The sequence below is a fragment of the Scyliorhinus torazame genome, chromosome 7 (genome assembly GCF_047496885.1).
Source record: "Scyliorhinus torazame isolate Kashiwa2021f chromosome 7, sScyTor2.1, whole genome shotgun sequence".
NCBI classification, from domain to species: Eukaryota; Metazoa; Chordata; class Chondrichthyes; order Carcharhiniformes; family Scyliorhinidae; genus Scyliorhinus; species Scyliorhinus torazame.
In genome coordinates, this window is record NC_092713.1 from 228517577 (window position 1) to 228544638 (window position 27062).

General features: G+C 43.5%; 1 long non-coding RNA gene across 2 annotated transcripts in view; it reads right to left on the minus strand.

Annotated features, from left to right (window-relative positions):
- LOC140427450 (uncharacterized) overlaps window positions 1-26817 on the minus strand; it is a 43608-nt gene extending 16791 nt beyond the window's left edge. For both annotated transcript variants that reach the window (XR_011948497.1, XR_011948496.1), the window contains exons 1-5: window positions 26611-26817; window positions 17948-18062; window positions 12712-12773; window positions 4127-4166; window positions 3890-3980 (exon numbers count right to left, since the gene is read on the minus strand). This is a non-coding gene — a long non-coding RNA (uncharacterized lncRNA). The remainder of the gene's footprint in view (window positions 1-3889; window positions 3981-4126; window positions 4167-12711; window positions 12774-17947; window positions 18063-26610) is intronic.
- Window positions 26818-27062: the final 245 nt, after the last annotated feature.

The following is a 27062-nucleotide window of genomic DNA, read 5'->3' on the forward strand; positions in this document are numbered from 1 at the left end:
CTATGAAATCTCATGTGCTCTTACCTTCTTCATCGGCCTCCCATGTGAGATCTTGTCAAAAGCCTTACTAAAATCCATGTAGATTACAACAACCACACTACCCTCATCCAAACACCTTAGGCTGGATTCTTCAGCTGCACCCACCGCAAGATTGCCATGAATGGGATGCAGACCATCTAAAGGTCCACTGACCTTGGGCGGGAATTTCTGGTTGCTGGGCAGGCGAGGCCAAAGAATCCTGCCCCTGGTCACATCTTCAAACAATTCTATCACATTTGTAACACATGGGGCAGGATTCTCTCAGCCCAGGCCAGGCTGGAGAATCGCCGGGCCGGGCGCGAATCGCGCGACAAAGCCCCAACGCTGGCCCGCCGATACTCCGGAGAGCGGAGAATCGGCGACATTGGCGCCGGCGCGGTCGGCACGGCGCCAGTCAGGGGCCGCTCTACGCGGCCCCCCTCCCCCGCTGATTCTCTGCCCGGGATGGGCCGAGCGGCGGTACAAAAAATCCGAGTCCCGCCGGTGCCATCCACGTGTGGTCTTACCTGGCGGGACCGCGGCGTGCATGCATCCGGGGTGGCCTGGTGGGGGGGGGGAAGGGAGTCCGACCCCAGGGGGGGCCTCCGCTGTGGCCTGGTCCACGATCGGGGCTTACCAACCGGCGGGCCAACCTCTCGGCTGGGGGCCTCTTTTGTTCCATGCTGGCCCCTGTAGCCCTAAGCCATGTTGCGTCGGGGCCGGCGCGGAGAAGGGAGCTGCTGCACACGCGCGCATTGGCGCCGGTCCCACTGCGCATCCGCGCATTGGCGTCGGTTCCACTGCGCATGCGCAGACCCGCGGCACCCATCTGACGCCGGCATCAGCAGCTGGAGTGGCGTGGGTTGCTCCAGTGTCGTGCTGGCCCCCTGTAGGGGTCAGAATTGCTGTTCCTGAGGGCATGTTCCGTTTCTCGACGGCGTCAACACTTCGCCTCAGGATCAGAGAATCGCGCCCATGATCTTCCTTTGACAATACATTTCTGACTATCCTTGCCTCCCCGAGTGGAGATTAATTCTGTGCCTCAGAATTTCTTCCAGTAGTTTCCCAACCACTGAAGTTAGACTCACTCGCCTGTCATTTCCAGGTTTGTCCCTTCTTCCCTTCTTGAATAACGGCACCACATTAGCTGTCCTCCAGTCCTCTGGCACCTCTACTAAGCTAGAGAAAATTTTAATTTTTTTGTCGGAGTCGTTGCAACCTCCCTTGCTTCCTACAGCAAATAGGGTTACATCGCATCTGGCCACGGGGATTTAGCCATTTTTTGGCTCATGAAAGCTTTTAATACCTCCTCGGTCTCAACATTAAGTCATTCAAGTAAATCACAATGCACCTCCCTGAATTCTATACCTACATCATCCTTTTCCATACTGAACACAGATGCACAGTGCTCATTTAAGACCTCACTTATATCTTCCGGTTCCACACACAAATTGCCACTTTGATCCCTAATGGGCCCTACTCTTACCCTGATCAACCTCCTGTTCCACTTATAAAACACCTTTGGATTTTCATTTATTTTACCCGCCAGTGCTTTTTCATGCCTCCTCTTTGCTCACCTAATTTCTTTCTTAAGTTACTTTCGATACTCCTCTCGGGCTTCTGTTGTTTTGAGCCCTCAGAATCTGCCATAAACCTACTGTTCTCTCCTGATCTTACCCTGGATATCTCTTGACATTCATAGTCCACTGGATTTATTGCTCCCAACTTCACTATCACGGGAACATGTTGGCCCTGAACTCTATTTTCTTTTTGAACGAATCTACTGCTCTGATGTAGATTTTCCTCCAAGTAGCTACTCCCAATTAGCAGTGGACAGATCCTGTCTTATTTTATTAAAATTGGCCCTCCCCCAATTCAGAAGCATAATTTACAGCCTTTCTTTATCCCTTTCCACAACTACCTTAAATTCTATTGAGTTATGGTCGCTGTTTCCAAAATGCTCCCCCACTGAAATATCAATCACTTGCATGGCTTCATTACCTAAAACTAGATCTAGCACCACCCTCTCCCTTATCAGACTTTCTCGGAATGGTATGAAAAAAACCCTCCTGAAAGCATTTTAAGAATTCCGCCCCCTCCAAGCCTTTCAAACTTTGACTTTCCAAGTTAATATAGGGGAAGTTGAAATCCCCAGCTGGAGTACCTGATTTTTCTTACAATTCTCAGAGATTTGCATATATATCTGCCCTTCTATCCCTCCCTGACTGTTTGGGGGCCTATAGTAAAGTCCCAGCAATGTGATCAAAGCTTTTTTGTTACTGAGTTCTATGCATATGGCTTCATTTGAGAAACCTACTGAGATATCATCCCTAACTACTGTCGTGATGTTCTCCCGAATCAATAATGCAATTTCTCCTCCTCTTTTACCACCCCCTCTATCACACCTGGGACTTTCAGCTACCAGTCTGACCTTCTTTCAACCTAATTTCTGTGACTACAATAATGTCAGAATTCCATATGCTGATCAACATTCTGAGTTAATCAGTCTTACCCGTAAGGCTCCTTGCATTGAAATAAATGCAGTTTAATTTACCAGTCTTCCATGTGCCTAATAATAATCATAATAATAATCTTTATTATTGTCACAAGTAGGCTTACACCAACACTGTAATGAAGCCACAGTGAAAATCCCGTAGTCGCCACACTCCGGCGCCTGCTCAGGTACACAGAGGAAGAATTCAGAATGCCCAATTCACCTAACAAGCATGTCCTCCTTGTGGGAGGAAACCAGAGCACCCGGAGGAAACCCACACAGACACAGGGAGAATGTGCAGACTCCGCACAGACAGTGACCCAAACAGGAATCGAACCTGGGACCTTGGCGCTGTGAAGCAACAGTTCTAACCACTGTGCTACCGTGCCGCCCTAATATCCCTGTCTGCTCTGCCCACTGGACTTGCCTGATTTATCCTCTATATTTGACTCCATCTTCTCACCCACTGACTGTTACTTTGGATCCCACCCCTCTTTCTAATTAGTTTGATTCACTAAAATTCATTGTAGGTGATTTTACCTTGTTTCATTTGCCGTTACAAGTTCTAAAATTAGTGCTATGACTTTACCTTACTGTCCTATTTATCCCAATGATTTAGCTGACTCATTTTTGCAAGAGGTCCACTATTGGGCATCGGACATTGAAAGTGCCTGCCTGTTTCAAGCAGTTGGTTCCTATTAACATACAAACTGGGTCCTCGATCCCGATTATCATTTGTTGGAGTGGGTATTTTGGACTCCCTCATTCCAGGAATGATAGCAAAAGAGACTCCTAAAGACATGTTTCTCATTACTTCTGTGAGGCTTGGAGGAACATGGCTGCTCCTGCATAACCCACAAAAGTAAACTGATGCTCTGATGCTGAAGAACCCCCACCTCTGAGATCTGGAGCCAAACGATATTGGGATGGCCCAATACTGCAGAAGCTTCTGCACGGTTTGGCAAATGAGGCTTGGGTCTGAAATCAGCAGCTGCCTCTTCATTGTGGGCATGGACAACCAGCTGGTCAGACATCAAAACCCTCGGCATCCTGCAATATGGCAAGGATTATATATTCATAATTTATTTCAGAACCAAACTAAATTCCAGTTTTACTGAAGTAGAATTCAAGTTCAAAGTGATCCTCTCATCATATTAAAGTTATGCAACTGTAAAAACTGAGTATTAACTGCGAGACAAAATGAGACAAGCCAGCATCGCAGGCAGACGTTTTGAAAGTGTATGAGGAAATGCTTGAATTTGGACCATTTCTGAAATATGTTTCTCTATTTAACATCAGCCTGTTGTTCAACACAATTAGGGTAACAAACATGGGACACCTCAATATACAAAGGACTTGGGCACAAGAATCCAATACCTGGATGTTTTGAATCCTTTTGACCGTCAATGCCTCAATAATATTGTCCTCAGAAGTACAGGTCATTTAAGTTAAAACATCTTAATCTGATCTGAAGTAAAGGAAAGATATCAGAAATACATACAGTATGAAGTGAGAAAGATATGATTTACAGAAGATTTAAATATACTAAGAGGTAAAGTATAACAAACAATAGGAAACCTGAAATAAGAAAGAAATGGTAGAAAAAATACTTACTTCTGTGGTGTCACTGCATGCTTTCAATGTCGTCCAGTAACTTGAGTAAGATTTGTGAGTGGCATCATGTAGGATTAAATCAATAATTAAAAGTGGTCAACAATAAGTATTTAGAAATTTTAAGAACTAAAACACTACCTGATACAAACAGTTCCATTGTGTTACCCTCTACTTCAGAATTGTTTACACAATTGAATTGAATACAAATGCCGTTCAGGTGGGCTTCACTAAAGTTGGAAAACTATCTTTTTTTTCCCGCTGAGCAAGTCTGGGCTAGACATTTATTTATACAACACATGTTGAGCATTATAATAACATTGCCATAATGGTACATTTGGAGCTTTTCTAACAATTTATGTTACTTCAATTTGGAAATATTGCTGATATCCCAGTAACAATGCTTAATACATCAATACACTTAGGCTGAGGAGTGTTTACTTCCCATTAGTGCCTGAAGGGCAGCACTTACCAGTGCAATTAATGAGAAAGCAACATTGCCAACATTAACAATTTAGTAGCAAAGTATACTCAAGTTCTTTGAGCATTCGAGCAAATGCAGAAGCAGTTGGAGCAATCGAGAATAGTGATTTATGACACTGATTTCTGGTTTGAATCTGTCCAGCATATTTCCTCAAGATGCTAACGGCCTCAAGTTCTGATTAAATGTTACCAGCCAGAAATTTGAACTCCTCAGTGGTTGTTCAGACAAATTCTGTTTGGATTTGCAATGCCTGTGATCTTGTTTGTTTGTATTTTGTCTGAGTGTTGAATTTTTCAGACCTCAGTAGCTGAACTGCGGAATATCTGGAAACAATACCATTCTGTTATAACCTGTCTGAATCCTATTGGCTGGGGACTATTGGTTATCCCGTGATGTTGTATTTTAAGGCACGGTGAAAGAGGGAGGGAGGGAAAGAGAAAACACACCTTCCCCTCCCAAGAGGAGGCACAGTTCAACCCAAAACAGTTCCTGTAAACAAACCACCAGCTACAAAGCCAGTATACGGCCACCTCTGCACCTCCCCTCCCCTACAGTAGCCCCATATCGGTGAAAGGCGCCCAAATGAGCAGCGCAGACCAGCTGAGAAGGACATACCGATACGGAGCATGACGAAAGAGAGAGGGAGAGAACTCCCTTTGCAAAAAAAAAAGACAAAATACAGAGCAACCACAAGAAACTCAACAAACAAATAAGTACAAGGCAAAGCCAGCAGCACTCAAGCCAGTGCACACTCCCCTCCCCCACCTCCCCCAGCTCCAGCAACAGCCTCATGTCGGTGGGGAGGCGCTCACAAGCAGCACAGTCCACTGGAAAAGGACCGGCAGAGCGCGGTCAAGGAGATAAATAGAACACCCTTCCCCCTCACTAACACCAGAAAGGACCGCTCAACCGCTAGTGCAGAGAAGCAGGAGGGCCACAACTGGCGAGCACCCAGCTGCTATGCCCAAAATAATAATACACAACAAATATACAATAATAACCATACAATCCCCCAACAATAAAACAAAACCAACATCAGTACATATAGTCAATTGGGCCAGTGCCCTGCTGCTCTCACAGTTCCGGCATCCGTTCTCCAGGCACCATCTAGTCCAAAATTACAAAAACAAGTCCGTTTTCCTTCATTTTCAACCCAGCAACAGGCCAACCAAAATCCGCTCCATGCTCCACTCTCAGCTGGTAAGCAGAAAGGCAGCCAGTTATGAATCCCAGGCGTGGCAACTGCAGGTAGGCAATTCCATCTTCTCTTCACCTGGAAGGAACTTCTCCTCCATCCAACTGGTTGTAGCACCGTTCACCCTTGCCATAGTCCAGGCTTCAAAGTCCAGAAAAAGGCAGCCAGCACACAGAATAACACATCAGGTCACGGAGCAGGGTTATAGCCAGAGGCAGCTGGGGCTCAGAGACAGATTCCCCTCCAACACCTCACACTGTGAGCTCCCCCAATGAGGGGAGGGGGGAAATTATTAGCAATTGCGCCTGTATAAATAAAGCTGGCCAGTGTGGTACCGGCAAAAGTAGGAAACAGTGGTGGATTACTCTGCTGTGTATATATCGTTGTAAGTAAAGTTACTTTCAGTTTGAATCTACAAACTTGTGCTGGATTCTTTGTGGCCCTCACAAAACATTCAAAGAAACAAAGCCTATGATAACCACCTCTCAAGCAATTAAATTCATTACAAATTCTACAACAGGATAATGGGCTGAACTTTTGCTTTGTGGGATCGGGGTTGGGATGAGTAGGAGCCTTGTCTATTTTCAGTTTCCAAACCTACTGGTCGGAAATCACTGGTTGGAATTTTGATGGGACGCTCCCTTTTAGTGGCATGGAGAGAGGATTTCTGTTCAATTAAGAGTTGCAGGCAGGTTCCTGAAGGTGAAGGGCCAATCAGGTGTCTTCCAGCTTCAGAGGAGTACATGAGTGCTGTAAAAGGTAAGTAACTGAGAGAGAATCTCGCCAATGGAGAGGACAGAGAAGGCTGGGAGAGGGGGAAATCCCTCTGCAGCGTGCCCTTTGCCTACACCCTCACCCACCCAGAAGGGAAGTCCTGTAGGTGTCTGCTTAGAGCTCTGGCACTCTAGCCTGCCACTGGGTGCTTGCTTCCAGCCAGTTTCGTATTGGGAAACTAGAGGACAACTGGAAAATCTCAGTTGTACTCCATTACGTACACTTAACAAGGTCTTTACAAGCCTGATCTACCCACCTTTTGGCAAAATAGCTGACACTGGGAACAGGGTCAGGGAATTGGCATGCCAGCCTGCCTCATGATGTTCGGGCCCCATATGCCTCCATTCTCGACATTGGCAGGGCCTGACATTTCCGCTTAAATACTTCTTGTAGAAAAATGAATTATGTTTGAAACAAATCATATCTTAAAAAATGTTTCCAAGGGTAGCAAGGAATGTAGAACAAAGTCAGGTCAATTAAATTGAGGTGCAGGTCAGCCATATCTGAAAAAAAGACAATCCGTCGAAAAAAAAGTCCAGCCTATTTCTTTTCCTGCTATCCTACTATTTTGATAAATGACAGGCAGAAATCCTTGAACAACTTTACTATCACAGCACAATCTAGATTAAAATATGGACACATGATGATACATGAAACATTTTCTGGAAACATAAAATAAAACATGACGTAGTTACTGGAACACATACAGGTTGTGTGACTGCGTAATTCTAAGCTAGCTCAACAAATTTCAGTTTAATAGCAACATCAGAATCTGACAGTTCACACATGTGCAGGGGCCAGTGTTTATATAAACTTTTACAATTGGATGTTTAATCATCCCTGATAGTTTGAAAGACCACTGTTTATTATTGCACATGGAAGGACAATTTCAAATGTCACTGGAATGAGGCCTAATGGGGATGGGTTGTGCTGTTTGCAGTTTGCACTTTTTAAATGGATAACAAGACCATACTATTCTTGATTTACCGTTACTGGCAGGAACAAATTAAAATACTGATAGTCCAGCTAATGGTCCAACTTTGATAACCAGCTTATGTCAACAGCTCCTTCCAGCCCCTTGACCTCCACCACCAAGGAGAATGAGAGGAATAATAAAATATGAAAGTTGTCACATCCAAGGTATATATCATCCTGACTTAGACAGATATTATTATTTCTTCATCGCCTCAATCAAAATCCTGGAATTCTATTTTGGGAGCAATATCAGCACAAGGAACACAGTGCAAGGAGGAAAATAACCGTCATCGTCACCTCAGGCCAACAAGCAAATGGCAAAAAATGCTAGTGTTACCAACAAGTCGTGAAAACAAACTTTATACAAGAAATCTCTAATTAAGTCTCCAGTTAGGCATGTGTTAACTAATCTCAGCTGGAACAGCAAAAGAAGAGGAACAACCATTGGCATCAGCGTCCATAGATTAAAGAAGAGAAAGTTCAGTCAGTGTCATTGCTCTCATTTGGTGCAAATGAGTGTTTATGGAGATCGGATAAGGACAAAATTGGGCTTGGCTTTGGTTTCCACTTCTTTTTCCATAAGCCCCACCGAACCCCTGTGGTTAGATAGTTTGCCAACATTCACTCTTCGAGCTCAGTTTTGTGAAGTAGTCTGTCAAACAGACCGTATAGAGCATTAGTTCACTGAGAAATTAACACATCCATTATATAATCAAGCAGAGTCAGCATGGCTTCATGAAGTGGAATCATGCCTGACAAATTTATTCAAACTTTGAGCTTGTAACAAGCAGGAAAGATAAAGGGAAACAAGTAGAAGTAATATACTTGGGTTTACAAAAAGCATTCCATAAGGTACAGCAGAAAAGGCTACTCAATAATATAAGAGCCCATGATGTTGGGGATAATTTATTAGCATGGATAGAGGATTGGCTAATTAATGGATGTCAGAGAGATGCAATAAGAGGCTTGGCCATTAAGTATGTTCAAGGCTGAGATAGACAGATTTTTAATCAGTTTGGGACTCACTAGTTATGGGGATAAGGTGGGAAAATGGAGTTGTGGATTTGTGCATCAGGTCAGTCCTGATCTCACTGACTGCTGGAGGAGACATGATGTGCTGAATGACCTACTTCTACAAGTACACCTTATTGTCTTTTAGATCGTAAGGAAGAGAGCGAATGGCAAAAAAAGAAAAGGAATAGTAAAGATACAAATTGCACACAAGTAATATCTGTGGTGATATGCCTGTTGATATTATTACATGTATTCAGCAGTGTGACCTCCCACCAGTAGGTGGTGTCAGATATAAGTCAGGGCACATCCGACTATCTTCAGAAGGTTGTAAGATGTACATGAGGACAGTTGTGCATAGGGGTAAGTTCCAGGGGAGTCTAAAGAAACTCTATGGTAACTTGCTCTGTATCTGATCGTTACCTTACCACATGGACATTAATAAATCTTGGTTTTGGTTAAGTCACCAGCAGTTCTGTAGATTCCTTGCTAGACAAAGAACAGGCAACACAACATGGTTGCAGAGTGCTGAAGATTTGAAGGTAACGACGGCAGTGACAAAGTTAACATTCGGCTGAAGTACCAACCTGGTGAACTGCAACCATTGGCAACTCAACGCAGTAAAAGACACCGAAGCTCAAGATGGATTGAAAGTGCCCCACCAGCTTCAGGCATCGGGTAACGTAAACAAAATTGGTATGTCTTCCAGCAGCAGTTTAAACTCTATGTTTCGGCCCTAGGCCTGCAGGCACAGCCTGACGAAAGGTTAATAGTGTTGCTGCTCATGGTCGCAGGTTTGCAAGCAATTGAAATATATAATACTCTTGCTTTCAACAATGAGGAGGACAACAAGATATACAATGAAGTCATTGGGTACTTTGGTCAACATTGCTCCCCCAAAAAGAATGAGACATTCGAGAGATACATGTTCCGTATGGGTACCCAGGAACCTGGCGAATCGTTCAACATTTATGTCATTGACTTGAGGCTGAAGGTCCAGTCCTGCAACTTCAGTAGCCTGAAATCTTCTTTGATCTGCGACCAAATTGTCTTTGGTGTATCAAATGATAAGCTACATGAGGGGTTGCTGCAGGAAGAAAATTTGGTATTGGAACAAGCAATAATGATTTGCCAGGCGAGCGAGGTCGCTGCACAGCAAATCAGAACACTCTGCTTGAAAACTTTTAGCGCCAACAGAGAGGAAGACACCAGTGCCATTAATGCTGTGACGCACATCTAAAGAAACATGGTCTCAGTGCGGGCGACCATTTTAAGCGGCTGACTGGAGCTGCCATGTTATGCCAAAAATGTGGCAAACGACATGGCCCAAGGTAATGTCCGCCCTTTGGAAAAGTCTGTTCCAGGTGTGGCCGTGTGGTCATTTTGCAAAACTGTGTTTTTCGCATCCTACAATGGACCAAATAAGATCAGTAAATATGGCTGATGAGATGCCTCTGGATGAACAGTTCTTCATTGATCTCATTACAATCAAGGACCAGAATAGTCCGACCTAAAAAGATGAAGACACAATTTCAAAAAGAACAAAGCTAGTAAGAACTCACTGGGAACCATCAAAACAAGATAGAAAATGATGTTCCTAAATGGTATTCCTAAATAACTCATTATTACGATGTGACCTTGACATTAAAACGAGGGCCAACTTCCTCAGTTGGTCTGCTTTGCACAAGCTGAAAGTCGCTGATCGGTTGGGGCTACCAGTGTCCTACGGAACAAAAATGATGGAGACTTTCGGTGAATGTGAACTTGAGCTCTTTGTGCACGACATGCATATATGTTACTGTTTTATATTGTGGACATGAAAATTGAGTCAATCATAGGAGCGGATGCATGTGAATCCATGAACTTAGTTGCGCGACTATATGTTCCAGAAGACGGGTGGCCAGCCAAATACTATAAATCCCTACAAGATATCAGAGTGCAGTCATTTGATGAGGATTCAGCAGAAATACAGGCGGAGGACAACTAATCAGACAAAGAGACGGAAGAGCCAAAGAGCATTCCGCAATTCTGGTTAACAGTCTTCAAGTGCATGTGCTCAGTGGCATGATGCAGGAGCACGACGAGCCCGTATTAAAGCATCTGCAAGATGTGAATGTTAAATATTCAGAGCATGAAAAGCCGAGAAGCTTCACTCTGGAGTTTAAATTCAAGCCTAATGAGTATTTTACAAATGAAGTGATTATTGAAGTATACCAGATGGATTCGCAGCCTGACAAGCTTGAATCTTCGTTCCTTCATGAACTAGGAATCATGGGGTGCACAGGCTGTAAGATCAATTGGAAGAAAGGCAAAAATGTCACGTTGAAAACAATTAAAACTAAGCCAAAGCACAAAAGTACTCGCAGACGAACAGTTCCGAAAACTGTACCGAATGACTCATTCTTTAATGACTTGAAATTGGCGGCCTCCTGCATGAACACATAATTCTTTGTGCAATATTGTATTTTACAGGAGAAAGCATTGCAGACGATGCTGAATCCGATGATGAGCACTACAAACACATTTTTGCTGACCTCCTGGATGAGGCGGAAAGCAAAGGCGTGGAAATTGAGGCAGATGAAGATGGGTATGAAATATTTGTAAATCTATTTGCAGGAACAATGATGGGTTTGATGAAGAGGCCCAAAATGTGCTGCTCCGGCGGTTTGGCGGGAGCGACGAGGTGGTCACGGGGGACGCTGAGACTGTGCTGGACACCGAGAAGGGTGGGAGCTCTGAGATGGCACACTCCAAGATAAAACGTGAGATCACAGTGGCTGATAACTCGGAGGACCAGCTACTGAACAAGCAAGTAACAGACGACATCATACCAATCTTAGAGCAGCTTGCTCCAGAGGCACATGGTGAATCGTCTCAGGCCTGTGAAATTGCTCCGGTAGTCGACCCCCTGATCCTCGAGGTCACTCCATCGGAAGACGAGTGGGGGGAACTGATGACTTTCTTGCTGTGTAGCTCGATGTAACTCAAGCAAGATCAGGGTGACCCAGTGCCTGGATCGTCACGGCCAGAGATGTCATTTCCTGTGATGAGGAGCCATTGAGCATTGCTGTTGCGAGCCAAGAAGGGGCAGCACCTGATGTCATAGGTATAATCTTCACACAAGTACCAGAAAATGAGGTGCTCCAACACCCAGTTGAGGGCACAGAATTGGGCGTGGCGCACAATCCGTGATGACGCGCTGGCGCCTCAGGTTCCACCTGAGCATCCCATACTTCCATGCACAGTGTGCATTGAATCACAGAATTTACATTGCAGAAGGAGGCCATTCGGCCCAATGAGTCTGCACTGGCCCTTGGAAAGAGCACCCCACTTAAGCCCACGCCTCCCCCCTATCCCCGTAACCCCACCTCTCCTTTTTGGACACTAAGGGCAATGTATCATGGCCAAACCACCTAACCTGCTCATCTTTGGACTGTGGGAGGAAACCGGAGCACCCGGAGGAAACCCACACAGTCACAGGGAGAATGTGCAGACTCCGCACAGACAGTGACCCAAGCTGGGAATCGAACTTGGGACCCTGGCTCTGTGAAGCAACTGTGCTACCCACTGTGCTACCGTGCTGCCCTACCGTGCAGACCAGCACCGATCCAGGGGTTGCCAAACCCAAACATAAAAAGAAAATAATTTGCAAACTAATTGCTAAAACAAAAAGGAGGAGGAGGAGTCAATGGGAGAGCTAGCTCATCCTACTGCCAAAAGCAAAAGAGAAGAAACTAATATGGTGATTTACAAGCCAGAGTCAGAAAAGACAAAAAACGCACAATGAAGCAGTGCACACCATTATTGGAAGACACAAACAAAGAAGCTTGTGATGCACGTGTGGCAATCGCGGATGCATGCCTTCCAAAGGCACAGTTTAAAGAGGATACGAAGCAAGAGACCGACACGCAAACCAGTCATTGCCTGTAGATAATATTACATATATTCAACAAGGTGACCCCCACCAGCAGGTGGCCATGTATTCAGCAGTGTGACCTCCCACCAGCAGATAGCGTCAGATATAAGTCAGGCCACATCCGGCTATCTTCAGAAGGTTGTAAGATGTAAATGAGGACAGTTGTGCATCGCGTTAGTTGCAGGGAAGTCTAAAGAAACTCTATGATAACTTGCTCTGTATCTGATCATTACCTTATCATGTTGACATTAATGAATCCTGGATTTGGCTAAGTCACCAGCATTTCTGTAGATTCCTTGCGAGACAAAGAACAGGGAACACAACAACATCAACATATGTAAATGTTTCAAATCTGTACACCACTTTTCCAGAAAACCACAATGTATGTAACAGATAAATTGTTGAATAAAATCTAGACAATTCTTCAAGAACATAAGCATTTTTGAATATACCATATATTATTCGGTTATATTTTGGACTGGGTGGCAGGACTTTCTCTGAATGGAGGATCAATTTAATTCCTTACTGTAAGAGCACTTCCTGTTTATTTTTGTTTTTGCAGAGGATAGGTCAGACCCCTCAGCATCAAGTGGATCATAGAAACCAGGTTTGGAGGGAGTCGGATCGATTGATTAGCTGGTGGCTGATGGGTTGGCCAGGGGCGGGCCATTTATGACTTTGGGACAAGTGGGGCTGGAATTGACCATGCTCACGGGAAACCAAGCGCAAAGGTGTCTGATGGGAATTGTAGTTGTGATGGGTCCAACGGTTAGGAGTTCCAAATTGAGAAAACAAGAGCCTCAACAACTGTCACATGGATGGGGTTGGAATAGGAGGGGAGGGCCTGTAAATTCCAGCCCTGGATGGCGGAAAACAGACTCGTATCCATTTAACCCCCTCTACCCCCCCTCCCTTATCCCACACCCCCTTCTCCCCCTCCCTCACCCCCTAATCCCACCTGTGTCACAAAGCTGATTGTGTGAGAGTGAGAGAGTGTGTGGGAGTCCAGTTTGTAACCAAGCTCCTTCAGGCTGAGCCGATCCTGACAGCGGCCTTTACCGAGTGAGGTGCCACCTAGCATTGTGATGCATTTGGCTCCTTAGGTGAATTGGTCATGCTAAAATGCCCTTAGTGTCCAAAAAGGTTAGGAGGGGTTATTGGGTTAGGGGGATACAGTGGAAGTGAGGGCTTAAGTGGGTCGGCGCAGACTCGATGGGCCGAATGGCCTCCTTCTGCACTGTATGTTCTATGTTCTATTTAAGTGTTCAAAGGGTAGCTGCCATTGCTGTCGGATCAGGTGTGTAGGAGTGCACCACCAGCTCAGTGGGAGAGAAAAGCACATTCTGCAGGTAAATACCTCACCCTATGGGTGAGCCCACATTCCCTCAGAAAGAACAGTCTATTCTGTTTTGTGATTAATGTCCTTTCTTCCTTTGCGTTAGCACAAGAAGTGAATCTAGGTAATGGTCTCTATTATAAAATCTCAGCACTAGAGCTGCGGCCTTTTTAGGTTTCGCAACCCAATAAATATTTTATAAGGATCAAGACTTTGGTCATGTAAAGCCAAATTCTCGAAGATTATAAAGATACTTTGGACCGCCAAAGTTTTGTTGATCACTTAATTTATCCCATTTTAAGCATAACCATAATACCTAAAATTAGCTATGTATGGTATGAAACATTGATAATTTGTCAGAAATCAGGGTTTACTATCTTATTAAATAGGAAGTATATCAGGGAAAAGATAGTTGGGGTGCAGCCAATAATTTTCTTCCTTCCTCAACATGTTGAGAAGTAATGGATTTAATCTATGACAGTATTCCTGAGATTATATCCGATTTCCATGTGAGAATTGTAGAATTTCACAACACTGATGGAAGCTATTGGTCTCATCTTTGTCACTGCACAACTCTCAGAAAGAACTATTTGAGTCATCGTATTTCCCAAACTTTTCTTTTTCTTTAAATTTCAGATATGAAACATATGATGGAGTATATTCCTGCCATTGTTTCTGGGGGGAATATCCCGTGTCCTAAAAACCCCTCACTCCTCCCTCCGCAACGGGATCCTCGACTTCTGACCCATAGACCACAATCAGTAAGAATAAACAGCAACACCTCCTCCACAATAGTCCTGAATACCAGGGCCCCCCAAGGCTACATACTTAGTCCCATACTATACTCCCTATATACACACAACTGCATGGCAAAATTTGGCTCCAACCCCATCTACAGGTTTGTTGACGACACAACCGTAGTGGGTCGGATCAACATTGAATCAGAATACAGGAGGGAGATAGAGAACCTTTTGGAGTGGTGTAATACCAGCAATCTTTCCCTCAGTGCCAGCAATACTAAAGAGCTGGTCATTGACTTTAAGAAGCAAAGTAGAGTGCACACCCCTGTCTGCATCAACGGAAGCAAGGTGGAAATGGTTGACAGCTTCAAATTCCTCGGTGTGCACATCATAAAATTCTGTCCTGGTCCACCCACGCCGACGCTACAACCAAGAAAGCACAACAGAACCTATACTTCCTTAGGAAACTAAGGAAATTCGACATGTCCTCATTGACTCTTACCAACTTTTACAGATGCACCATAAAAAGTATTCTATCTGGCTGCATGAAAGCCTGGTATGGCAACTGCTCGGCCCAAGACCGCAAGAAACTTCAGAGAGTCGTGAACACTGCCCAGTCCATCACACAAACCCGCCTCCCATCCATTGACTCTATCTACACCTCCCGCTGCCTTGGGAAAGCAGGCAGCATAATCAAAGACCCCTCCCACCCGGCTTACTCACTCTTCCAACTTCTTCCATCGGGCGTGAGATACACAAGTCTGAGAACACGCACAAACGTATTCAAAAACAGTTTGTTCCCTGCTGTTACCAGACTCCTAAATGGCCCTCTTATGGACTGAGCTGATTAATTCTACACTCCTGTATGCTTCACCCGATGCCTGTGTCTATGTATTACATTGTGTACCTTGTGTTGCCCTATTACATTTTTTCTTTTCACGTATTAAATGATCTGTTTAAGCTGCATGCAGAAAAATACTTTTCACTATTCCTCGGTACATATGACAATTAATAAATCCAATCCATATTAATAGTCAGTACATCATCATATTTCATTTGGTTGAGGAAGTTATTGCTGCAAATAACCTGGCCCCTGTTGTACAAATGGGTTACTTTTACAGGTATAATGAAAGGTTTCAAAAATGTAGATTGGGATGTGCTGGTTGATGGAAATAGCTATTTCCATAAATAGTCAGAAAGTAGCTTCAAAACTAAATATTTCACTAAGTACAAAAGATTGGCAAGATTGCATGTATAGATATCAGATACAGCTGTAGTTAACTAAAGTCATAACTGAATGCCAGAAATGCATTGAAAAGAAACAACTGATCAAGTGACCCTCCCATGGCAAAGCTTTATAAGTTCTGTTCGTGGCCAGGGAAGCCATATAGATACTTTGAAAGATTTAGCATGGTGGTTAGGATTAAGAAGTATGATATATCTGAAATGTAAATATATATGTTTTGTATTCATTTTCACTAGTGAAGAAGATACAACAATAGGTATAAATGTTTTAGACATTGATTCCTTGAATAAAAAATGGCCTTTGCTTTGTTTAAGGTACTGGAGATTGCTCAAGTTGCTGGGCCTGATAACATTTAATCTTGAATGCTGTGGAAAACCAGAAAGGTTCTATCGGAGCCATTACTTTAGCTGACTAATACTTCTTTGACTAGTTTGAATTGTCTGAAGAAAGAGCTTGATGCATGAATGCTTGCACACGTATGCCAAGCCCCATTCATTAATATCTAGAGCTGAACACATGAACAAGAGTAGGCCATTCAGCCCCTTCAGCTTTTTCAGCTATTGTGGCTGATCTGTATCTTAACTCTATTTATCCAGTTTGTTCTATATATTAAATTCATGTTTTCGATTGGTTTGAATTACATAATGGGGCGCATTTTCAGTCACGTTGCTCTTAGCGCAAATCCTGCTATGCCGAGTAAATACTGGGAGAGCCCTGACAGGGAATTTGCGCCAAGAGCCAGTTTGTGTTGTTCCTGGGCCCTCCCAGCAGTCGTAACCAGGTTCATGCCCAGTGAGGGTATGAACCTGATTACTATGCATTTGAATAGATTTTAATATACAAAGTCGGTTTGATACTGAATCTTCCGGAAAAGTTCCCACCCGTTAGCGTAACATGGCACTTGCGGGAATCTGACTGATCTCCACAAATGGAAATCAGATTAGCTGACCAGGTTAAGGGGTTCGGAGCGCATAGTATGGCCCAGCTGGGAAGGGACATGGCAGGGCAGTGCTGTCTTCGGGCACCCTGCACCATTTGCCACCTGGCAGTGCCCACCTGTCACTGCCAATGTGGAATGATCAGAACAGTTAGTGGTGGGGTGGGGATTGCTCCTCTGTGGTCAAGGGTTGAGATGTTTCCCTTGTCTGCAGGGTGTCACAATGTCCTTGGTGGTGGGAGAAAAAGGACATGTTACTTAACTTTGAGATAAAAGTGCCCTTCAAAAAGCTAAAATAAAATTACTAAGTGGGGGAGAATTTCAATTGGAATCACACCGACCCACCTGATGAGAATCGCAGTTTTTCCTGCTGGGAATGATATTTCTTCATTTTTTGAGAGAATTGCGCCCTAGGAAACTGCTGCATTATGAATATCCAGCTGTGCTAAAGTTTAATTATTCAATGATTCATGGTTTGAAGTAAAATGCCAATTGGCATTAATATTTTTCAGTTATAAATCATACTTTTACTGATGTTTGGAGACACAAATGATTGTGGACATAGGAAAACAATGTAATAGAATACTGAGAAATTATATGGGCAACACATTTTCTTAGAGCTCCTGAACCTCAAATCTTCCCTCTGGATCTCTCGTGGTGATGGTCAGGGCAGGGGAAAGGCAGGGAGAGCGAGTGTGAGGGGGGGTGCGGATGGGGTGAGGTTAAGAGAGTGTGCTAGGGGTGGGGGAAGAGAGAGTTTGTGTGAGGGATGGGAGGAAGAGAGTATGCGTGAGCAGTGGGGAGGAAGTGAGAGTGTGAAAGGGATTTGGAGGACGAGAGAGTGTGTGAGAGGACTGGGGGGGAACGAGAGTGTGAAAGGGATGGGGAGGAAGAGAGTGTGTGTGCGAGGAATGGGGGGGGGGGGGAGCGAGAGTGCGTGCAAGGAGTGGGGGAGAAGAGGGAATGTAGCTGTGCACAGGACCCCATAAACCCACCTCTGAATACAGACCAAAAAGGAAAAGTAATGCTGGGCATTTGAACAATATTCAAAATAAAAGCAGAAGAGAATACATGGGTGCTGTGAAATATAAAACCAAAGGAAGAATATTAAGCATGATCTTTTAAAAACATGATCCCAACCACACTGGGATTCAGAATCACCGTTTTCACTCACAATATTAGAAAACAAAATCCAGGAAGCAGCACTGACCTTTAAAATATAAATGCTGGGCGACATGATACATGCCTTGTCCCATCTACTCCAGCAAGTTGCTAGTCTGAGCAGCATCTAATAGAGCAATGCTGAGTGATTACTGTGGCATCTCCTGGTGGATATTGATAAATTGGTCAAGGTTAGTTAACCTAGTCAACAGCTTTTGCCTCTAAGTAGCTAACTAATGAGCAGTTGGTGCTGATCTTGGATTTGGTCACCCACCTGCTTGACTGAAGCTGTGGAGTGGGTGGATTAGAGTACAGGGCTACACAATTTAAGCATTGCCTTAAGTTCAGTATATGTCTTAACCTATTAATGTTTGGAGTGGATGTGCTGGGAATGCGGAATACATACCATTGTTGATGCCAGTTGATTCTGCTGAGGGTGGTTGATCCTTAACACTTGAAGTAGATTTTTGTCTTTGGCATCTGGTTGGTGAGTATACTGTTGCTAATTGCGTTCTCTTTATTTGGCTCTGAATATGGCGGTCAATATGGTCGCATTCCTTAACTCTAATTACGTTTTGCTCTAGAGTCGCCAGGTACCTTTCGATACCGCCACAAGGTTCAAACCGAATACTGATCAAAGCCTTGATACACCAGTTAGTTAGTTCAAAGTCAAATGCTTATTTATTTACACACACAGTTAAATATACTCATGCACAAATACTACAGACTAAACTATTACTAATACTTAGCTTCGGATGCCCAATCAGTCAGAGGAACAATGGCCGTTGTTCGGGAACTGGTACGGGATAACGGCTAAGGTCATCTGTCTGGTAGCGTGCATTGACCTTGGACTTACTTGTTCTGGTGCAGCTGTTGGGCAGGTCTCTCCTCGGTGAGAGCTGGAGCCAAGAGAATGATTCTCTCTTGGGGGATCCTTCTTATACCCAAAGGGGTTTTGTGCGCTTTTGGCGGGCCTTGAACTTGGTCCCAATTAATTGGGCCGTTTCTCAATCGTTCCTATCGATTTCCTCCAATAAAGGAGTGGGTGCCCTGATGGCTGGGCGTGTCCTAGGTGGCTGTTGGCCTGCTTTGTTCTGGTCTCCTCTGGCGCTGGGGTGTCTGCCTTAGTATCGGTTACTCAAATGTTACTCTTTTGTTCCCGGAGATGGGCCATTAGTATGCTAATGGGTTTGCAGTTTTGATCTTGTCTGGGAGCTGCGGCTCCAATATGAAGACAAACCCTGAACCTGCTTTTTTTCTCAGTATTATCCATTTTCCCTGCAATCTTTGCAAAGTGTCCATTTTGTAATCGGGAAGTGGCCATCCCAGATGGCTACAATACGAGCATATAAATTAGGAGCAGGGGTAGGCCACACGACCCCTCGAGTCTGCTTCACCATTCAACACAATCTTTGCTGATTTGATTTTTACCTCAACCTCATACTCCTGCCTACAGATAACCTTTCACCATCTTGTTAATCAAAAATATATCTCCCACTACCTTAGAAATATTCAAAGACTCTGCTTCCACTGGCTTTTGTGGAAGAGAATTCCTAAAACTCACAACCCTCTGACATAAAAGAAATTCTCCTCATCTCTATCTTAAATGAGCAACCCCATATTTTTAAACAGTGACCCCTAGTTCTAGATCCACCGACAAGTGGGAACAACGTCTTCACATCCACTCTGTCAATATCCCTTAGGAGTTTAAAGGTTTTGATCAAGTCACCTTTTACTTTTCCAAGTTCTGGTGGATACAAACCTAGCCTCTCAAACATTTCCCAATAAGACAACCTGCTCATTCCTGGTACTAATCTAGTAAACCTTCTCTGAACCGCTTCTAACAATTCTAACTGTCTCTGCATCATATTGGCAGAATGCAGGAAAAGAATCTGGCCAAGATGTTGCACACCCCATACACAAGCATTTTAAATTTTCTTCCATTAATTTTAAAGGAACGAAAATCAAAAAGGTTGCCAGCATGCAATATTCCATATCAAATCTTCACGTCTGTGATCTGCCCAGGCAATACTTAATGTTAACCATTGAGGATGAAATTCTACCCCAATGAATGAATTGGCTTAAGTTACTGTCATTCAATTTATGAATTAAATGTTATTTTTAACTGGGTTTTTTATTATGTGCTACCTATGAGGTTTTGGCACAGGAATGTTTGTATGGACAACTCGGGGGTTACCATTTATCAGAAACTGAACTGGACTATACATTTTACTGAAAGTAAAGAACATCACTCCCTCCACCACCAATGTACAGCAGCAGCTGTGTGTACCACCTACATGATGCACTGCAGGAACTCACCAAGGCTACTTAGACAGCACCTTCCAAACCCAAGACAAATACCATCGAGAAGGATGATGGCAACAGATACATGGACATATCACTACCAGAAGTTCCCCTCCATGTCATTCAGCTTCATGGCTTGGAAATATGTCACCTTTTCTTCACTGTCCCTTGGTCAAAATCCTGGAACGTCCTACCTAACAGCACTGTGTGGCCATATATCTCATAATAATAATCTTTTATTAGTGTGCCATGTGAGAGTACCTTTAAGAAATGTTTTTTTATAGAATAACTGTAGTGGGTGTACCTTTAGGAAATGGGTGTTTATAAATGGATGTGTACATAAATATCTGTAGTGAGAGTATCTTTAAGAAATGGGTGTTTACTACTGCAGTGATGTCAGAGAGTGGGTGGAGCTGGGCTGTCTGTCAGCTTTTTACTTTTGCTTTAGGCTTTTTGCTGCAGGGTGGGTTTGGTTTCATTTTAGTTTTGGGAGAAGCTGAAATCACAGCAGGATGTGTATGAATCTCTGCAAGCTTATGAATGTTCATTTGGGATTTTAAAAGTGGTAACTGCTCTCAAAGTGAATTTGAACCTGATCTTTGTGTTGAAAGGGTCTTTTGTCTTCTGAATGTTGTTTGGGAATTTATTAAGGATTACTTAGTGTTGTATTCTTTGGGGGTTGTATTTGAATTAATGGCTGCTGAGATGTTCAGTTTAGCACAGGGCTAAATCGCTGGCTTTGAAAGCAGACCAAGGCAGGCCAGCAGCACGGTTCAATTCCCGTAACAGCCTCCTCGAACAGGCGCCGGAATGTGGCGACTAGGGGCTTTTCACAGTAACTTCATTTGAAGCCTACTTGTGACAATAAGCGATTTTCATTTCATTTTCATTTCATTTCATGTTCACTGTATGTTTTAAAAAGGTTGACTTGAGTTTGTAGAATAAACATTGTTTTGCTTTACAAAATACTTTTCCACTTCTGCTGTACCACACCTGGAGAGTGGGCTGTGTGCTCCCCATACCACAATCTATTAAATGTTGTGGGTCAGGTGAACTCCATGATACACTTTGGGGTTCTCTAAACCCTGGCCCATAACATAGTAACTTCATTGTAGTGTGAAACTATGAAAATCCCCTAGTCACCACACTCCGGCACCTGTTCAGGTATATTGAGGGAGAATGCAGAATGTCCAATTCACCCAACTTGTGGGAGGAAACCAGAGCACCCAGTGGAAACCCATGCAGACACGGGGAGAACGTGCAGACACCGCACAGACAGTGACCCAAGTTGGGAATGAAACCTGGGTCCCTGGCACTGTGAAACAAGAGTGATAACCACTGTGCTACCAGGGCACCCATATGAACTGCAGCGGTTCAAGACCACAGCTCACCACCACCTTCTCAAGGGCAATTGGGGATGAGCAATAGATGGTCGTCCAACCAGCGAAGCCCACACTCCATGAATGTATAGAAAAAATAAATTACTAAAAAATGTAAATGGAAAACATAGCACAAGGCACACATATCTTTCAGCAATGCATGGCACATCTATCATCATTGTAAAATAGATCAGTTTGCTTGACCTTTTGCTACTTTTGCCCTCATAAATGGACTGTAATTAGCTCTATAATGTGTTGCACCAAAACAATTAATAATCTTTTGTGCAAAATGTTGTGACAATGAATTTCCATGCAATACGTTACACTCCTATTAAGTTTATGGAAAAATATTTTTGCCTCCAGCAGTCTGAAGAGGTATTTAAATAAGAAATTCCTGGGTCAGCTCCTTTGCTAGTCTGTTGAAGTACTGATTGGTGTAAGTCTTTTTTAAAAGAAGTGCAAAAAATTCAAGTGCATCCTTTAAAATAGCATTTTTGGTTTGATACTACAGAAACAGACTGGGGGACAATGAGGGAATGAGGGAGCAGCGCACGATTGAAATACTTGACTTTTAAGATAACATCACTACATAACTCCATTTTTTTCTGATACTTTGCAAGAATGTCTACTATAGATGGGACACCCAGCCAAACAAATTGGCTGTGCATGATGTTCTTTGTGTTATGCTACACATGTTATGCAAGGTGCTATCATTTTAAAGTCTCTGACCTATACATTTTACTCAACAAAAAGACCTCAGGAGACACTGGCTATTGGGTGTCCCTGGCAGGAAGCTGCTAGAAGCTTTTATGATTTAGAGGGAGATGGTGCTGCCACCCTATGTCACCCACAGAAGTCATTCGGCAAAAGGCAGACTAATAACACACTAGCTACTCTCCCTATTCTTCATTGGCCACCATGGGCACCAGTACTTTCTTGAACTGTAAAAAAAAGCACTTGTGTAACTTAGAATTCACATGAAAGACTGAATATAATGGCCATGGTTATGGCCCCATCCTCAGAACTAGTGGCAATTCCACTATGGCCATTTCACAGAGCCCCAAAGTGATTAATTCCCTCCCATTGGTGTTTCTGTGTCTTTTAAGATGATGAGCCCATCACCAAGACTTGCAATCTTTCAGAGGACTGGCAGCTCTTCAGTCTCAGCAGTGTCACGGGGAGTGGTGGCCACTGCTGGGACCACAGGAGGCCCCAAGGCAACAGCATTGATGGAGACCGTAGAAGAGAGGTAAGTGGGATGGACTCACTGGTTCAGTCATGTGCAATGGTGACTGGGAGGGTATCTTCCACCCAGGAACAACACCTGCCACTGGGAGGGAGCCCTCTGAGGGTCACAGGTTGCCAGATCAGGAAAGCCCTTTTCTCAAGTCCTCAGAGAAATCCACAAGATAAACCAGGCTGCCTTCCGACATGGTCTACGAAGCCCCCACTCAATAAATTGAGATAAACTTGCATATGGCTTCCCATCTCCACTTTAACAGGCTGTTTCATGCCCTTCACACATTCCAACATATCAGGTGTTGACATGCATGATATCAGCATATTGTCATACACTATTAATACATTGGCGAGGGGTCTGGAAAAAGATACTGAGGTTTTTGTCAAGGTTCATCCCAAGCAGCTCCATAACACAGGACTATGTGCTCCATGAGCTGTTCTCAGCAACACGCAGCAAGATAAACATTAACTGCAGCAGGAGAGTCACCAACTTGGTCAAAGATGCTCTTTGGTCTGCCTGAAACCTGTTTGTCTTCCAGTGAATAGAGCTGTCCACCACTGAGTTTTGCAGACTGGCACAGTCAAAGGTTCATAACTACATGCTGAGGGACACACTAAAGCTTGGAGCAGCCAACACCAAGGCTCAAAGGGCTAAGGCCACAGCCTTTGGCCCAATACCCATCGTATGCCAAGATACTGAAAACTGTAGAAAACCTCTTTGCCTGTATGCACCAGAGAATGTTTGACATAAAATGTATATTGGAAATATAACCTGCAATGTGCAGAGTGAGGCACCTCAAGAATGCCTTGTTCTGTACATAAATACATTGAACTCATTGCATTTATGTAATGATAAATTTGAACTGTCCATATATGCAATATACTTTTTCAAATTATTTTATGAATATATTTTTTGAGAATAAAATCTGCACATGGAGGACTGGAAACCCTTCCTGTTTAATGCTGGCAAATCAATGTGGGTACAGCTGATTGCACTGCTCTTTAAAACTTCACAGCAGCCCCATCACACTGGTGGTTCCTTCAATTTGCCTTGCTGTGGTTCCAAAGGTGACAAAATCTCTCAGTTATTTTTATAAGGTTTGTCAGGCACCTGACAAATATTTGCCCATATTACAGAGTGGCTGATAATTTCAGAGATCACCCCCGACATCTTGACAGAGCTAGTGCCATAGACATTGGGTCCAATGGTCACTTTCATAGGACCAGAGCTACTGTGGATAGGTAAGCGGGTCTGCAGGCCCACAAGCAGTCGTGACAATCAGTCCTGTTGCCTCTTTGGTGAAGTGCATTGTTATTAGTCACATTTCCTCATTCAGACCCCCATCTGACAGATGCTGCCTGAATCATAAACAGAAAATGCTGGACAATCTCAGCAGGTCTGACAGCATCTGTGGAGACAAAACAGAGTTAATGTTTCAAGTCCGGATGCCTCTTTGCCTGAATATTCTGTGAGTGGTGGTTAGGTGTATAATATTGAAATGCCACAATGGCAGGGACTTTTGGGTCATTTTGATTGGATGAAGTAAGATGGGTTGAATGGCTTTACAGTCATATTTATCTTATGACCTTCAATCACACGCATCACTTAATTAATGACTAAAGGACATTGTTGTGCTCTGGGTACCAGTTCTAGACCAGTTGGCGTAACTTAATCCTGAGTTATATGGCAAGGAAATAGAAACTTAGCTTAAATATTGACATTTCCAAGTTAAATTGGTCTTTGAATATTTTTCATAATCTACAACGAGCAACAGATGATTTCAGAGTTTCCTGTTCTAATTTCTATCATACGTTGATTGCCAGTTGAGTTTGTAAAGCTCACTTGCAAATTGTCTCTTGTCTTTCATCTGTCCTCATCGAGGGTTGATCGCACTCCGAACAATCCTCCTCCACTGATTTCTACTCTCTACTGTCCTCACTGCCTGCCCAATATGGCATCTTGGATCTTCCTTGTGCAGATTTTTGCAGGTGATTTATCTTTCATCACCTCTTTTATTTCAAAACACCCCTCTCTTGGTTTCTATCAAAACCCGTGAGTTTCCTTGAAATCCCTGCCTCAAACAAGGTCCTCTTAAATCCATCTTTCTCCATGATCCACGTATTTGTCCGCTTGACCGTCCATGACACATGTAACATCCGTCCTTTTGTTTCAAATGCGCTTACTCGAGTCGAGCTTCCTCGCTCAAATAAATTGTAGGGCGGGATTCTACAGTCCCCGAGCTGCATGTTTCTCGTTGGCGGGATTCCCTCTTCCCGCCGCTTGTCAATGGGGTTTCCTATTGAAGCCACCCCACACTGCCAAGAAATCCGCAGGCAGGGGTGCACTGCCAGCAGGAAAAGGGAATCCCAATGGCTAGAGATTTAAATATAAATATTTAAATTGGCATTTAAATATTTGCCAATTATTAAATGAGAGTCACAGTCCTGTATATTTGTACCATTAGACACATGAGCATAATTGGAATATGTGCCCTGAAAATGATACTAATATTAAATACACTTTTTAAGCTAAAGTTTCAGCTAAAGGCCAAAGACAATTTGAACAGTATATACATACATGTATGAGGTAGAATTAAGAAAGATTATTGGTACTTTTCTGGCATAATATTTCATTCTAATTATATTTACCACAATGAATTGCAGTGTTATGTGAGAAAACATTGACAACATCCACAGTCATCAATGAAATAACAAGATTCCTTCAGTGTGTGGGATGGTGGTTGAATGTAAACCTAGACATCGAAATAACTCCCTCGTGCCATGGAATTTTAACATTCAGCAGAACTAAATGATCTTGGTTAATCCATCACATTGCTTGCTCCAAAAAACAATTCAAATTCAAATTGAATCCAATTCATGGTCTCCACAAGAGAGACATACAAGATCTAAGATGACAAGAAAGACATTCCATCTAATCTTGGGCTTGATCTGACGCTTAACTTTAGCCAAAAGGCCTAGAAGCTCTCCCCATGTCTGGTACCTCTGATACTGCAGCACTTCCTCAGTACTACAGTGGAAAGCGGAAAGAGACTCAGACAAATACCTATTTCTATAAATGTTACCAACTGGACCACTGCGCATTGCGCTGTCGTCATTGAGCCGGATTGCTTTAAATAGTCATCCTTTCTTGCAGTTGGAATATTTTTCAGCCTAATCAACTGTGCAAGTGTTCCTGGCGGCAGGCTGCAAACCAGCTGAGATGCAAATTCAGGATTGCTGACTGAATTTGGATATGACATGAACAGACCTCTTAAGTATCCTGGAATGTGCAGATGCCTGGGGAGTCGGAGCTCTGCCCATGGTGGCCGAGCTTTGAGGTGATCTCAGTGTGACTCAGGCCAATTGTATTTACAGTCGAGCAACTTCACATCTCACTCCACCTTATTAGCGCAGCCTAAAGCTCAGACATCTCCATGTAGCCGAAAACACCATCTCATTCGTCCGCTTAAAAGGCACTTAACACGACAAATTAAGCATTGGTGCAAAAATGGTTACAGCTTTTTCATCGACACTAAACATGCGCACTAGAAACTGACTGAAGTGAAATTTAGTGAAACTTCGTTCTCCTGAGAATCTCACTCTGCTTCACACTAATGCCAGCCTCTGGAGTCAGGCTGCATTTACATGAAGTGCAATTTCGTTGATCAATACAACATATGCTATAGTTGTAGTGTAAGTGCATTCGTTGTCCAAATTGTCTTTGGCCAGTTTATACATACACCTGCAGCATGCATGATCAGTTAACAGTTTGATATGAGCGGCGAAGTACCTGCGTCATAGGGCCCGTCTGAATGACTATTACCCCCAAGTCCCTCCGTCCGCATGGGTACACTTGCTTGTGTCGGTGCAGCTTCCTCGGTTGGATTGGATGCGATTAAATTAGAAAAAATGTTTGCAGTTAGTGCAATACCCGTCTATTTGCAGTTTGTTTTACTTGTATTGATAGCATGCATAGCAGCTTCTGGAGTGCCGACCACTCAGATCAATGGATTGGAGTTTGCACTGGGGCAGTCTCTGACATCCTCTTACCTATAGGTGTCACTTGCGAGTCATTGAAATCCCTGGTTGCAGAATCCATTTCACGATTGGATTTACAGTATTGAAAAAAGCTCTGATACATACACATTATACACGTGCATGCAGTTTGGTCCAATCAAGTTATTTGTTAGATTATTAGAACAATTATAAATGAAAACTGAGCATAATAACTTCCTGTTAGTT